Here is a 12,355-nt window from a genome sequence, read left to right as displayed (position 1 = left end):
TGGAAAAGAGACGCAAATCACTTTTTTAATGCTGAGTATATATATAACACATATTTGCTTTCCTGGGGAAGTCTCAGATTTAAACTGTTCTTATAGCTAGACTTTTTAACATATTTTTTTATTTTTTCTAGATGGATATTTCCAGTATAACATAAGTTGGCATGAAAGTCTGAATGCTACATACCTATTTGGGAGTCTATAAATGCTTCTCTGTGAGATCTATTCTCTCCAATGTCTGGATGAATCTGGCTGTGGGAATGATACCTGTAACAGCAGATCTCACCCCCCTGCTTCTGATTCACAGGATACTTGTAACAGCAGATCTCACCCCCTGCATCTCATTGGTAGGAAACATGTAACAACAGATCTCACCCCCTGCATCTCATTGGTAGAATACCTGTAACAGCAGATCTCACCCCCTGCATCTCATTGGTAGGATACTTGTAACAGCAGATCTCACCCCCTGCATCTCATTGGTAGGATACCTGTAACAGCAGATCTCACCCCCTGCATCTCATTGGTAGGATACTTGTAACAGCAGATCTCACCCCCTGCATCTCATTGGTAGGATACCTGTAACAACAGATATTGCCCCCTGCTTCTGATTGGCAGGATACATGTAACAGCAGATCTCGCCCCTGCTTCTCATTGGCAGGATACCTGTAACAGCAGATCTTGCCCCCTGCTTCTCATTGGTAGGATACCTGTAACAGCAGATCTCGCCCCCTGCTTCTCATTGGTAGGATACCTGTAACAGCAGATCTCACCCCCTGCATCTCATTGGTAGGATACCTGTAACAACAGATATTGCCCCCTGCTTCTCATTGGTAGGATACCTGTAACAGCAGATCTCTCCCCTGCTTCTCATTGGTAGGATACTTGTAACAGCAGATCTCACCCCTGCTTCTCATTGGCAGGATACCTGTAACAGCAGATCTCGCCCCCTGCTTCTCATTGGTAGGATACCTGTAACAGCAGATCTCACCCCCTGCTTCTCATTGGTAGGATACCTGTAACAGCAGATCTCACCCCCTGCTTCTGATTGACAGGATACCTGTGACAACAGATCTCACCCCCTGCTTCTGATTGACAGGATACCTCTAAGAGCAGATCTCGCCCCATGCTTAGGATTGGGGTGATACCTATAACAGCAGATCTCACCCCCTGCTTCTGATTGGTAGGGTACATGCAACAGCAGATGTCACTCCCCTTGCTTCTGCTTGGCAGCATTGCAGCTGTCAATCTTTAACAGTCTCCATGTTCTCTCATATAGGGCCTCATTTAATGTTCGGAGCACAACAAGCAAAGGGTACAAATTTGCAACTGAGCAAACTATATTGCAATGTAAGTGGTGCAGGTGCAATTTGTTTGCATGCAGGAAAAATACTGGCTGCTTTTGCAGGTCGCCCACAAATGCTTGGCAGCTTTATTTTTACACTGCATTTTAAAGCTGAGCTATTAAACATGTCCCCCTCCCATTTGTCTGCACATTTTATGCCCCCCCTGCAGCACCATGTTGTTTTACCAAGGTGCAAAATTACATCTTGTAGATGAATTTACACCTGACTCTAAATGAGGCCCATAGTGCTTCAAATATTCCATTGCCTACCTCTACCAGAATAATGCAAATAACGCACCACGATTGCTGCTGGAAGCACACAGAAGCTGATGAAATAAAATTGACTGCCCCAGCCAAAGGACAGTAGAAAATTTTGTTTTTTTATATTTGCTTATTTTTACATTTTAGTTTTTTAAAGATGATATAGAAAAAGGTGTAACCAAGCCTCATGGGTGGATAATTCTGCATATGTGCAAACTTAGTCACCTGTGATTGGCTAACAAAACCTTCAATCTATTTTCAGTATGAAAATTACAAATGTGCAAATATTACAAGTTAATTGATACTGACCTAAAGTTATGAAAAATGTTCAATTATCATACTTAAACATAAATAAAATAAAAAAATATGTAAAATAATACACAACAGTGTTTATGCCTTGACCAAAAATGATTTTGGGTTTTCCCAGAATGCATATGACCAGGTACCATATTTGTGTACGTTGTGTTTTTTTTTATCCTTTATTACTTTATTGAATATTTGTACTTGGTGTTTTACAATTGTCTAATCACATCTGAGCCTTTGTATATATGAATTCTTACGCTTTATAAAGTTAGGCTCATTCACATTCAGCTGCTAAGTATTGAATAAACCTCACAACTTTATAGAATAAAGATTAAAGTTCATTTCTAGCAAAACAGTTGACTTTGGAAGATTTTGTTGGATTATCTTGTTGGCTTTAAAGTCAAAGCCGGGCTTTATCTTTTTAAATAGACAAAAGACATTAGTGTTTACAGTGAGCATTTTTGTGGAAAACCAAGTATACAAAAAGATTATCTAAATTTAAAAGTAATCTCTGTGTAAATTCAGCTACTTAAGATCTTCCATTAATATCTCTGTGAAAAAGACAGTAGAGCTGGCTTTTCTGGACAATAATAATGTCTTGTAAAAAAAACAAACCTTACTAATTGGTGTTGATGAATTTACCCCAAATTAACGTATTTAAAAGAATAAATGTTGTTGTGAAGTTTTAGTTTAGGTGGAGGAAAAAGCTGTCTGTTTATGGATTTACTGTTTTTCTAAAGACATTTGTATTGTGGTGAATTGAAGTCGAGTGTTCACTGTTCATAATAAGTGTTTTCTATGCCGTTTGAGTTTATGATAAAAACACTTAATTACTTGGTGATGCACTAATCTAATATTGTAGTGGAGCAAAATTAAATAATTTTCAATTAAAATTAATTAGATTTTAAATTGATATATACTCCTTTCCCCACCAACCCCACCCCAAACATAAACACTGACATAAAATTAAATGGTCCTTTCATCATCATCATCATCATCATCATGTATTTATATAGCACCACCAATTCCACAGGTCAATACAAAGAATATTTGTCATTCACATCAGTCCCTGCCCCATTGGAGCTTACAGTCTAAATTCCCTAACATACACACACACAGACAGACTAGTGTCAATTTTACCAGCAGCCATTTAAACTTTTGGAGTGTGGGAGGAAACCCCAGCAAACACCGGGAGAACATACCAACTCCACACAGATAAGGCCAAGGTCAGGAATCAAACTCACGACTCCAGTGCTGTGAGGCAGAAGTGCTAACCACTGAGCCACTATTCCTTTAGAGTATTCCTTTAGAATGTTGTTTGCATATCATAACCATTCCTTATATTATTTATTTCATTTTAGACATTTCCACTGCAACATCTAAATTTTATGTGGCATATTTATTCTAGTATTATAGCACACAGATATATCCCGACACTGGTTGAGAACCAATAAGATAATGGAATGAAATCAGTATAATCTTACATTTCAGTCAAGTAAACTAAATTAAACCTACAACCAGTGGTTGACATGGGTATGGGTGGGGGGGGTGGGGGTTGTGGGTATATGGTGGTGGTATGCCATACCACCACTTACCCTACTGCTTTGTTCCGACCTCCACCTCTGTTCACCTCTTATTACCTCATCCCATGCTCGCCTCAAAGACTTCTGCCATGCTGCCCTTAATCTTTGGAATTCCCTACCCCATCTCACTCGACTCTCCCCCAAGCTTCAGTCCTTCAAATGCTCACTCAAAACTCCCCTTTTCAAGCTCGCCTATCCTGCCACCTCCTAACCATTCTATCCACCTCCTCTTCATCGTCTGCCATCTAATTTTTTCTCCCAGTTTTTCCTACTGTCTCTCACCACCCCTCCCTTTTGAATGTAAGCCCTCATGGGCAGGGTCCTCTCAAACTATTGTCTCACGTCTGTCTCCTATCCCTAGTACGTCCTGTCACTTCTTTTGCTGCACTATGTGTAAGTCCTCATAGCATTACTCACACTTATCTGAGCTACTGACATGTATTACCTCATCTATTTGTTACTTGCTTCTGTATCCGGCTCTACAGAATCTGTGGCGACTTAAAAATAAATAAATAGTAATAATTGTAAAACTATCAAATCCCATTCACTTACATACCGCCACTTCTAATTTTCCATACACCTTTGAGAAAGCCCTTAGTGACGAAACGCGTCATGGAACGAGTGATTAGATGATGGGCAACAGAAATCGGAAGTTGTGCGCACAAACTGGAATTTTGCGCGCGGTCCAAAACAATGAGGTAGAAAGCATGCCACGAACACACTAAGAACAACGGTGATTTTAAGTAGGAGGCACTATCCGGATTTCTATGGAGTACAAACTGATAGCAACTTACATATATATATATATATATATATATATATATATATATATATATATATATATATATATATATATATATATTCTATATATTCAGAGTTCTTTCAATTTCATAATACACTGCAATTCTCATTTTTACTATTGTGTAGGTATGACTATGTGCTGTATTGAATGTTCAGTAACTGTTCTCATTCAGCATACCTCCCATCATTGTCCTGCACGCACACTAGAGATTATCACATTGGGGACATGGTCACACCACATGGAGGTGTAACACATCCCTCAGCATCCCAAGTTCTAGGTTGCCCACAAACTCTCTACCTTGCCCTAAAAAAGACCCTTGAATTGCGGAGTGCAGCAGTGGCAGGTGTGTTTGCTATCCGCCCACCATAGTAAGACATACCTTCCAACACTCCAGCAGGTGCTGACTGTCAAGACGATGGGATTGTCACCTCAAATCCTAACTAAATTGGAACAGTTGGGAAGTATGCTTCCAGTATGACAGTTGAACAGTACATTTTTTGGTCATAATAAAACTCATATTTCGCCTTTTATTCTTTTATATGTGTGCCTGTACAGTACTACTTGCTGTATCTGGCTCTGTATGTAATATGCCTGCATTCAATGAGCCCATTGACGCTGGGATGCAGGCTTAAATATTTTGATCAAAATATGAACCAATACCTCATGTTTTCATTTTGTTAGATACACACAGATATGCAGCGTTAATGATAAGTGGTGGCAACAATTGTCTTTTTATTCTGTATGTAATACATATCTGTTGTTGTACTGTATGTATGGGTAACTATACAGGACCCCTCTCGTCACTAAGTTGTACCCATGATCCATGAAAGGGTCTCCATGGCAGGGAGTGTGGCTGTGTTAATATAACAAGTTCTTCTCATTACATGCAAACATACACATTTTTTGGGGGGTATTGCAGTAAAATACTGGACTTGGCTGCTTACAAGGTTAATCAGACCGAAATAATAATACATCACTTTCACATTGTTCTTTTTTAACCTCTAGAAATAAGGTCTCACTTAATTTCTCAAAGATTCTGTGTTGAAGCAGCTGCAATCTCTTGTGGTCCATCGGCACGTGCCGAAGTCTGCAGCTGTTTGCCTGATATTCAAATAAACCCCCTGATATTTTTTTTTTTAGAATGCATAATCTTATTTATTTATTGTATTCTTGCTATTATTTAGTTTTCGAAATTAATATGTTTGGACACTGCCAGGAATATTTAATGGAACTTCATATTTAAACATTAATTCCTGAAAATAATGTGAGCTGTATTGTTCAAAAGCTACTGCAGTAATGGCCACAGGGGGCGCTGTTCCATTGTCCACAAAAGACACGTGCACTGAACAACTGCTATAGTTACAATGTTTAAAAAAGCAATCTGCCCAACAAGTATCCCCAAACCTTGGAATCTGACCCAAATATTTGGAAATTATTTAAAAGTAAGTTACTAAATAATAAGTATATATTGTTGCCAAATACTTTGATAATGCAGTGTGGATCAGTTAATAGGAACATGCCATATTTTCTTCCTGGCTAGTCTCTTAGATGTAAGTTGCCTCTATGCAAAATATTGACTTTATGATAAATCTAAAATATTTGTGGAAAACAGTTCTGGACGCTCTATTTGAGATGTGGCAGCCTACAATATGTATAGGGGTTTTCACTGTCCCCTATCGATAGACTAGATATATGTAGGAGGTATACACACCGATGGGCGTCACACCTTATGTTAAATATACATCTATATAAAAGTATACAAAAATAAAAAAATGCAAAAAGTCTATATGTAAGGAAAGTGTTTCTAGTCTTTCGGCTAGATTTACTAAGATGTGGGTTTGAAAAAGTAGGGATTTTGCCTATAGCAACCAATCAGATTCTAGCTTTTTTCTATATCACATCCCATCCACATATAAATATCCTCGTATAATGTTATATTCTTAAATTCACATTCATGAAAAAAAGGTTTATTTAATTCTTACTTAGTTAAAAATAACTGATATGGAAAACAAAATATTAGTTTGACGGCTCTCAGAGAGTCCGATCACATGCTTTGGAAATAGCCAATCCGGGACCTGGATCAGACTTCATAATTATAAACAGATAAACTAATTCTACAATAGTCGAAACATCTGAGGCATTCATAAGTCTGTAAGCGTTACCATGGTTTCGATAGTCCGATAACTTGACAGGAACTTTTCCTATCGGAAATTGATAAACTAATCAAAGGACAATGAAAAGTAAGCCTATGGTTCGGTAAGTTTTAACATCATTTTTATTTACTAATCTTTGGATATCATTAGCACTTTTGTTTCTCCTAGATGTTTGTACATATCAATGTGTTTTAAAAAAAATGGAGACATTTTTTAATAAGGGGTATTGTAATTTTATCATCACAGTGATAGATGTTATCCTCAAAATGATATATTAGATTTTGTTCTTAGCTATATACACCACAAATGACTTCAGAGTCCCGTTTCTTGTAAATACTACCCATATTATAACATTTCCCACACCTACATTTTAGTAAATAGATGATATTTTTAGAGTTTTACATAATAAATTGCTTTATGGGGTATTCTTTACCCTGAATTTGAGTTTTACTATCCTATTTACTGTATTATTACATTATTTATGATAAATCACATTGTCTATATGAAAACACTAAGGGGCATATTTACTAAACGGCGAGTTTGAAAAAGTGAAGATGTTGCCTATAGCAACCAATCAGATTCTAGCTGTCATCTTGTAGAGTGTACTAAATAAATGATAACTAGAATCTGATTGGTTGCTATTGGCAACATCTCCAATTTTTCAAACCCGCAGTTTAGTAAATCTAGCCCTAAATCATTTTGCACTTGGCACTTTAGAGATGATTATCTTTATTTTTAGAGCCAATTATTTTAATTTCTATATCAGTCTGTGTATACAGTAATTACATACATGGAAACATTTTATTAAGACATTATTTTATAATCAGACAAAATAAATATTTTTATCACAATGTTGTAGATTCAGAAACTACAGCATGAGTCTATTTAATTTACTGTATAATCAAGGGCTCTGCTGCAGTTGTCTTTCCATATTACTTTTTTTCTCTGTCTTTGTTCAGAAATGTTTGGGGTTTCCACCTTCAGACAACATTTATTACATATTTTTTTGTTTGTTTTGTGTTTACATGTCCTTCAGCAACTTTAACTAAATACATTGCATATCTGGCTCATTCTGTGTTTTTCACCAAAGCCTTTATAAATAACAGGGAGAATGTAGTAAAAGTTGTCAGATGGTGTCAACAGGGCCACCGAGAGGGGGGGGAGCGGGTACATTTTACCCGGGCCCGGGCCGGGCACTCGCTTCTAATTTTTTTTTGTTTGATTTTTTTTATCTTGCAGGGTTTTTTTTGGTAGTTTTTTTTTCCCCGCCAGGGGGGGGTCGCTTCGTTGGTGGGGGGAGCTGGAGCAATAAAAAAAAAAAAAAAATACTCACGTGACCGCGGCGCCGCATCCCTCCTCTCCTCTTCTCCATTCACACTGACTGTCGGGCGTGACGTCATCAAGTCACGCCCGTCAGTCAGTGAGGAGCGCCGGACAAGACAAAGCTAGAAGAAAGAAGAGAAGACAGAAGAGAAAAAGAAAGAGGCTGACAGGAGGTAAGTAAAGAAACGGAGAGGCAAGGGGAGGAAAGGGACGGTGCAATAAAGAAGGGGGAGTAAAAAAAAAAAGGGGAGAGAAACAGAATAAATAAAAAAGTGGAGAGAAACAGAATAAATAAAAAAGGAGAGAAGCACAGAGTTAAAAAAAAAAAAAAGGGGGAGAGAAACAATAAATAAAAAAGTGGAGAGAAACAGAATAAATAAAAAAGGAGAGAAGCACAGAGTTAAAAAAAAAAAGGGGAGAGAAACAATAAATAAAAAAGTGGAGAGAAACAGAATAAATAAAAAAGGAGAGAAGCACAGAGTTAAAAAAAAAAAGGGGGAGAGAAACAATAAATAAAAAAGTGGAGAGAAGCACAGAATAAATAAAAAAGGGGAGAGAAACAAAATTTTTGGGGGCTTACTCGACTATGAGGGGGGCCCCATAAATTTGTTGTACCCGGGCCCTGAAATTCTCTTGGCAGCCCTGGGTGTCAATGTGGGAAACAAATCAGTACAAATCGGTACAAAACCAGATAGATCAAATCTAATATTGTTTGTTGTGGGTTCAAACTGTTTTGCCCATTTAGTTAAAAGCCATTAAGACTGCAGTTAATAATCTGTAACTTAGTTATTTATTAGCATAATTTTAGTTTTGTTTATTCCCCATATACATATTAACATTGAGTCTTCCAAACCTAACATGTCACATTAAATAACACATAACAAGTGCTCTTTAACTACTGTACTTGCAGTCTTTCGGGGCCTGCAATAATTTAAAGGTTAAATTAAATGACACAGTTTATGGCAAAAAGTTCTCTTAACATGTGGAAATATAATACGGGGAACATTGTTTTCATTAGGAAATATCTCCTGCAAAGAAAAACGAGCTTGGTGGCAAGAATGCGGAATACCTTAAACACCATAAAACCATTAAATATGATACAATATTTGTAGCAGCTGGAATTCCATTTCTGTGAAGAGGTCTTAGGAGCCCCCCGAATGCATCATTACTGTCTTCTCCAGGAAACATAATTGGTTGTTTTTACCCTCAGAAGGTCTGTGATCCCACATTTCTATTCCTTTCTCAATAGTGAACAAATTGTTGTGAATAGTTTGTTGACAGCAGGGCAGGGAATATCTATATATCTGTATATGCTTACCTGCCTCTTCAGTCATCTTTACTAAAAAATAATTAAGTTATTTTTTGGCACAATGCCTATCTATTATTTTTGAGTCAATTCATTGACAAGTACAGCAAATTGCAAAATAACACGTACACTTGATTAGACATACATTAATGCATTCACCTACAATGCAGATCAAGAATTCCAGCGTGACATTGAACATTCATCTATTATTTAATTGCACAACCACTGCAAATCTGTCCTAACCACGCCCATCTCAAACAAGGTCCCACCCCCATTCAAATAGACCATGTTCCATTTCATTACTAAAAATAAACTTTTGTAATATATGTAATTGTGTTGGGGTTTTTTATACACATTTACATCGTTATTAATGCACACATGTATCGGAACGCTTCCACAGTTAATACTTCACAACGCTAATTAGTCTATGATTGTGTCATGGCCATCATTTGCACAATAGGGAGAAACTCAGATTCAAACGGACCACAAACCTCATGCAGTAAGAGTAACTATATCTGACCATTACATTATTTCTTATATAGGCAGATAGAGGCTTTTCAGAGGGAAGCATATAAATTGTTTAATTTTATTTATTTACTTATTTTTCTTTTCATTCTTTTCATTGCATGCCATAATTTACACAGGATTCCAAGTTACACGGATTTAAAGATCCATGCGACTTGGAATACTATGCAAATCGCACAAACACACCTCTTTATCTGCCTTATCATCATCATCAACGCCAAATAATTATACAGCGCCACTAATTCTGCAGCGCTGTACAGAGAGCTCACATCAGTCCCTGCCCCATTGGAGCTTACAGTGTAACACAGAGAGAGAGAGAGAGAGAGAGAGAGAGAGAGAGAGAGAGAGAGAGAGAGAATAAGGTCAATTTTGATAGCAGCCAATTAACCTACCAGTATGTTTTTGGTGTGTGGGAGGAAACTGGAGCACCCAGAGAAACAGAAGAGAAGGCAGGAAGAGAAGAATATTACACTTACCAATCCTGGGATCCAGCGCAGGTAAGTCCATACTCTCCCGTACAGGTCCCAGCAGCATTGAACCAATCAGGGCTCATTTGCCCCTGTTTGCCAATCAGCGAGCGGAAAGGTGAGTCAATCCCAGCTAACCCCTTGGCGCTTGAATCTTTGGCGTTGCAGTGAGCCAATCAAGGTTTGCGGTGTCACCACGCAGCATCACAATATCGGCACACCAGCGACTGCCATTCTGGAGAAGTCCGGCGGTGGAGACTTTGTGGGATATATCCGGAGGCGACAAGTCAAGCTAAAGACAACGGCAGTGGCAGGGAGCCCTTGTAAGGGCTAGAAGCTACCCTGCCACAAGAAGAAGATGGAGGAGGCTGCTGCCAGGAAGAAGGCCGCAGCGGTAGGAGGCCCTTGTCAGGTCAGGGCTGGGAGCTACTCTGCCAAGAAGATAACACAGAACAAGGCTCAGAAGAGGAGAAGAGGCGTCGCCGGCTCTAGGGTCTGGAATACCTGAATACACTGGGAATAAGTTGAGTATCCTGCACAGAGCAGGTAAATATAATTACTGCCTGTTAGGTTAAGCACTAGGCCCGTGAGCAAGTAGGGGGCACAAGGTCCTGGCCTGTTAGGTTCAGGTATAGTTAGTAGGGCACCAGGCCCATAGTTAGTTACTGGGCACAAGGCCCATAAGTAGTTATTGGGCACAAGGTCCATAGTTAGTTGCTGGACACAAGGTCCAATAGGGTTGCTGGGCACCAGGCCCTGATAGTTGAACAGTGCGCAAGGCCCTAATAGTGTAGGAGGGCACAAGGTTTTTGTTGTTAGCAGGGCACTCAGTCCTTGGAGAAGCAGGGCACCAGGCGCTTAGGTTTATTAGGACACAGGTTGCCAGAGACCCTGTGTGAGTGGGGAGGCACTAGACACTGTGTGAGTGCGGAGGCACCAGAGGCTCTGTGTGAGTATGGAGGCTCATGGCCTTTGAGTACATCCGCAAGGGCAAGTTCTGAGGTTCCAAGTGACAGGCTTAGAAGCCGGGGTTCCAGGCAGCAGGCGGAGGCCTGCAGTGTAGCTAGTTGCCGGCGAATACTGGTGGCCCAGGGGAGGTAAGTAGCAGTATCGGTCTGTTCTCCAGAGAACAAAATAGTGATCATTGGTGCGGTGGTCACTGGCAGGTAATACAAGGTACTGTTTGTTGTTGTTTTGTATATAACCTGTCTCTCTTTTTAGTATCTTCCCCTGTAGAAAATATAGGTCAGGCCCCAGTAAAGGTGGATGTGCCAGGGTGATCAGACGTGTGGCATGGTTACCGGATTGCTGTTGAGAAGGTACTGTGTGTCTCGTAGTTGTCCCTCAGGATCGGGTGACCGCTGACTTATTCTCCCCTGACTTGTGCATCCACACACCTGTACCCTACCCTGACTTGTAAGAAATCGCAAAAAAGTTTCACTTAAAATGCACATGCTTGGCACACACAGACTTTTTTTTTTTAGTTGTTGCTTTGGACTCTCAGAGGCATCCGCATTAATTAAGCAGACCGTAAACAGTGCGATTCACTGCGGACACAGCTGAATGCATGGCCTCTCTGCTTAAAATCATGCTGATGAAGACTGCAAGATTAAGTGTCATATATGCTGTTTAAAGATATGTTTTAATACATTTTGCATTGGATTTGCTAGCATAGGCATAGACTTTTTCGTGGCCTGTTTAGTGTACAAAGATGGCTATTTGACATATGAACTGTATCTCTCTGGACAGATGTCTGTGCTCTAATTATTGTTCCCATTAAACAAACTGGTCTTTATATTTTTTAGCATGAAAACCAATTAATTTAATTCAGTAATTAGTTGGACTTTTATATGTTTTAGCTCATATTGCATATTTATGAATTGAAATATTTTTTTACTATATTAAGGTATTTTTCAGATATTTTGATTGTATCATGTTTATCTTTTTACCTTTCTTATCATTAATAAAAACAAAATTTAAAACTTAACAGGGAGATCACTGAACCCAGTAAGGGCATATAATTATATTTATGTATATATTTTTAATCAAATAATTTAGCCATCGGTGAGATAACCCCGGGGTTTTTGAATAGTGCACACTAAGTCCGGTACGTGCTTCTCTACAGACAGCGTTACAGAAGCCCCCGTAAGAAGGCTCGTTAAGCTGCAAGCAAGAGCAGATGATCTTTCCTACATTGGTATGGTGAGCTCCACACAGGCTGTGGTTATCAAGAGGGAATATCTGTCACTATATGCAGTACGCTGGATATAGATGGTATATATCACGGTTCACT

The sequence above is a fragment of the Mixophyes fleayi genome, chromosome 5 (genome assembly GCF_038048845.1).
Source record: "Mixophyes fleayi isolate aMixFle1 chromosome 5, aMixFle1.hap1, whole genome shotgun sequence".
Lineage (NCBI taxonomy): Eukaryota > Metazoa > Chordata > Amphibia > Anura > Limnodynastidae > Mixophyes > Mixophyes fleayi.
The sequence above is the reverse complement of the archived record's forward strand: the minus strand, read 5'-3'. Positions refer to the sequence as shown.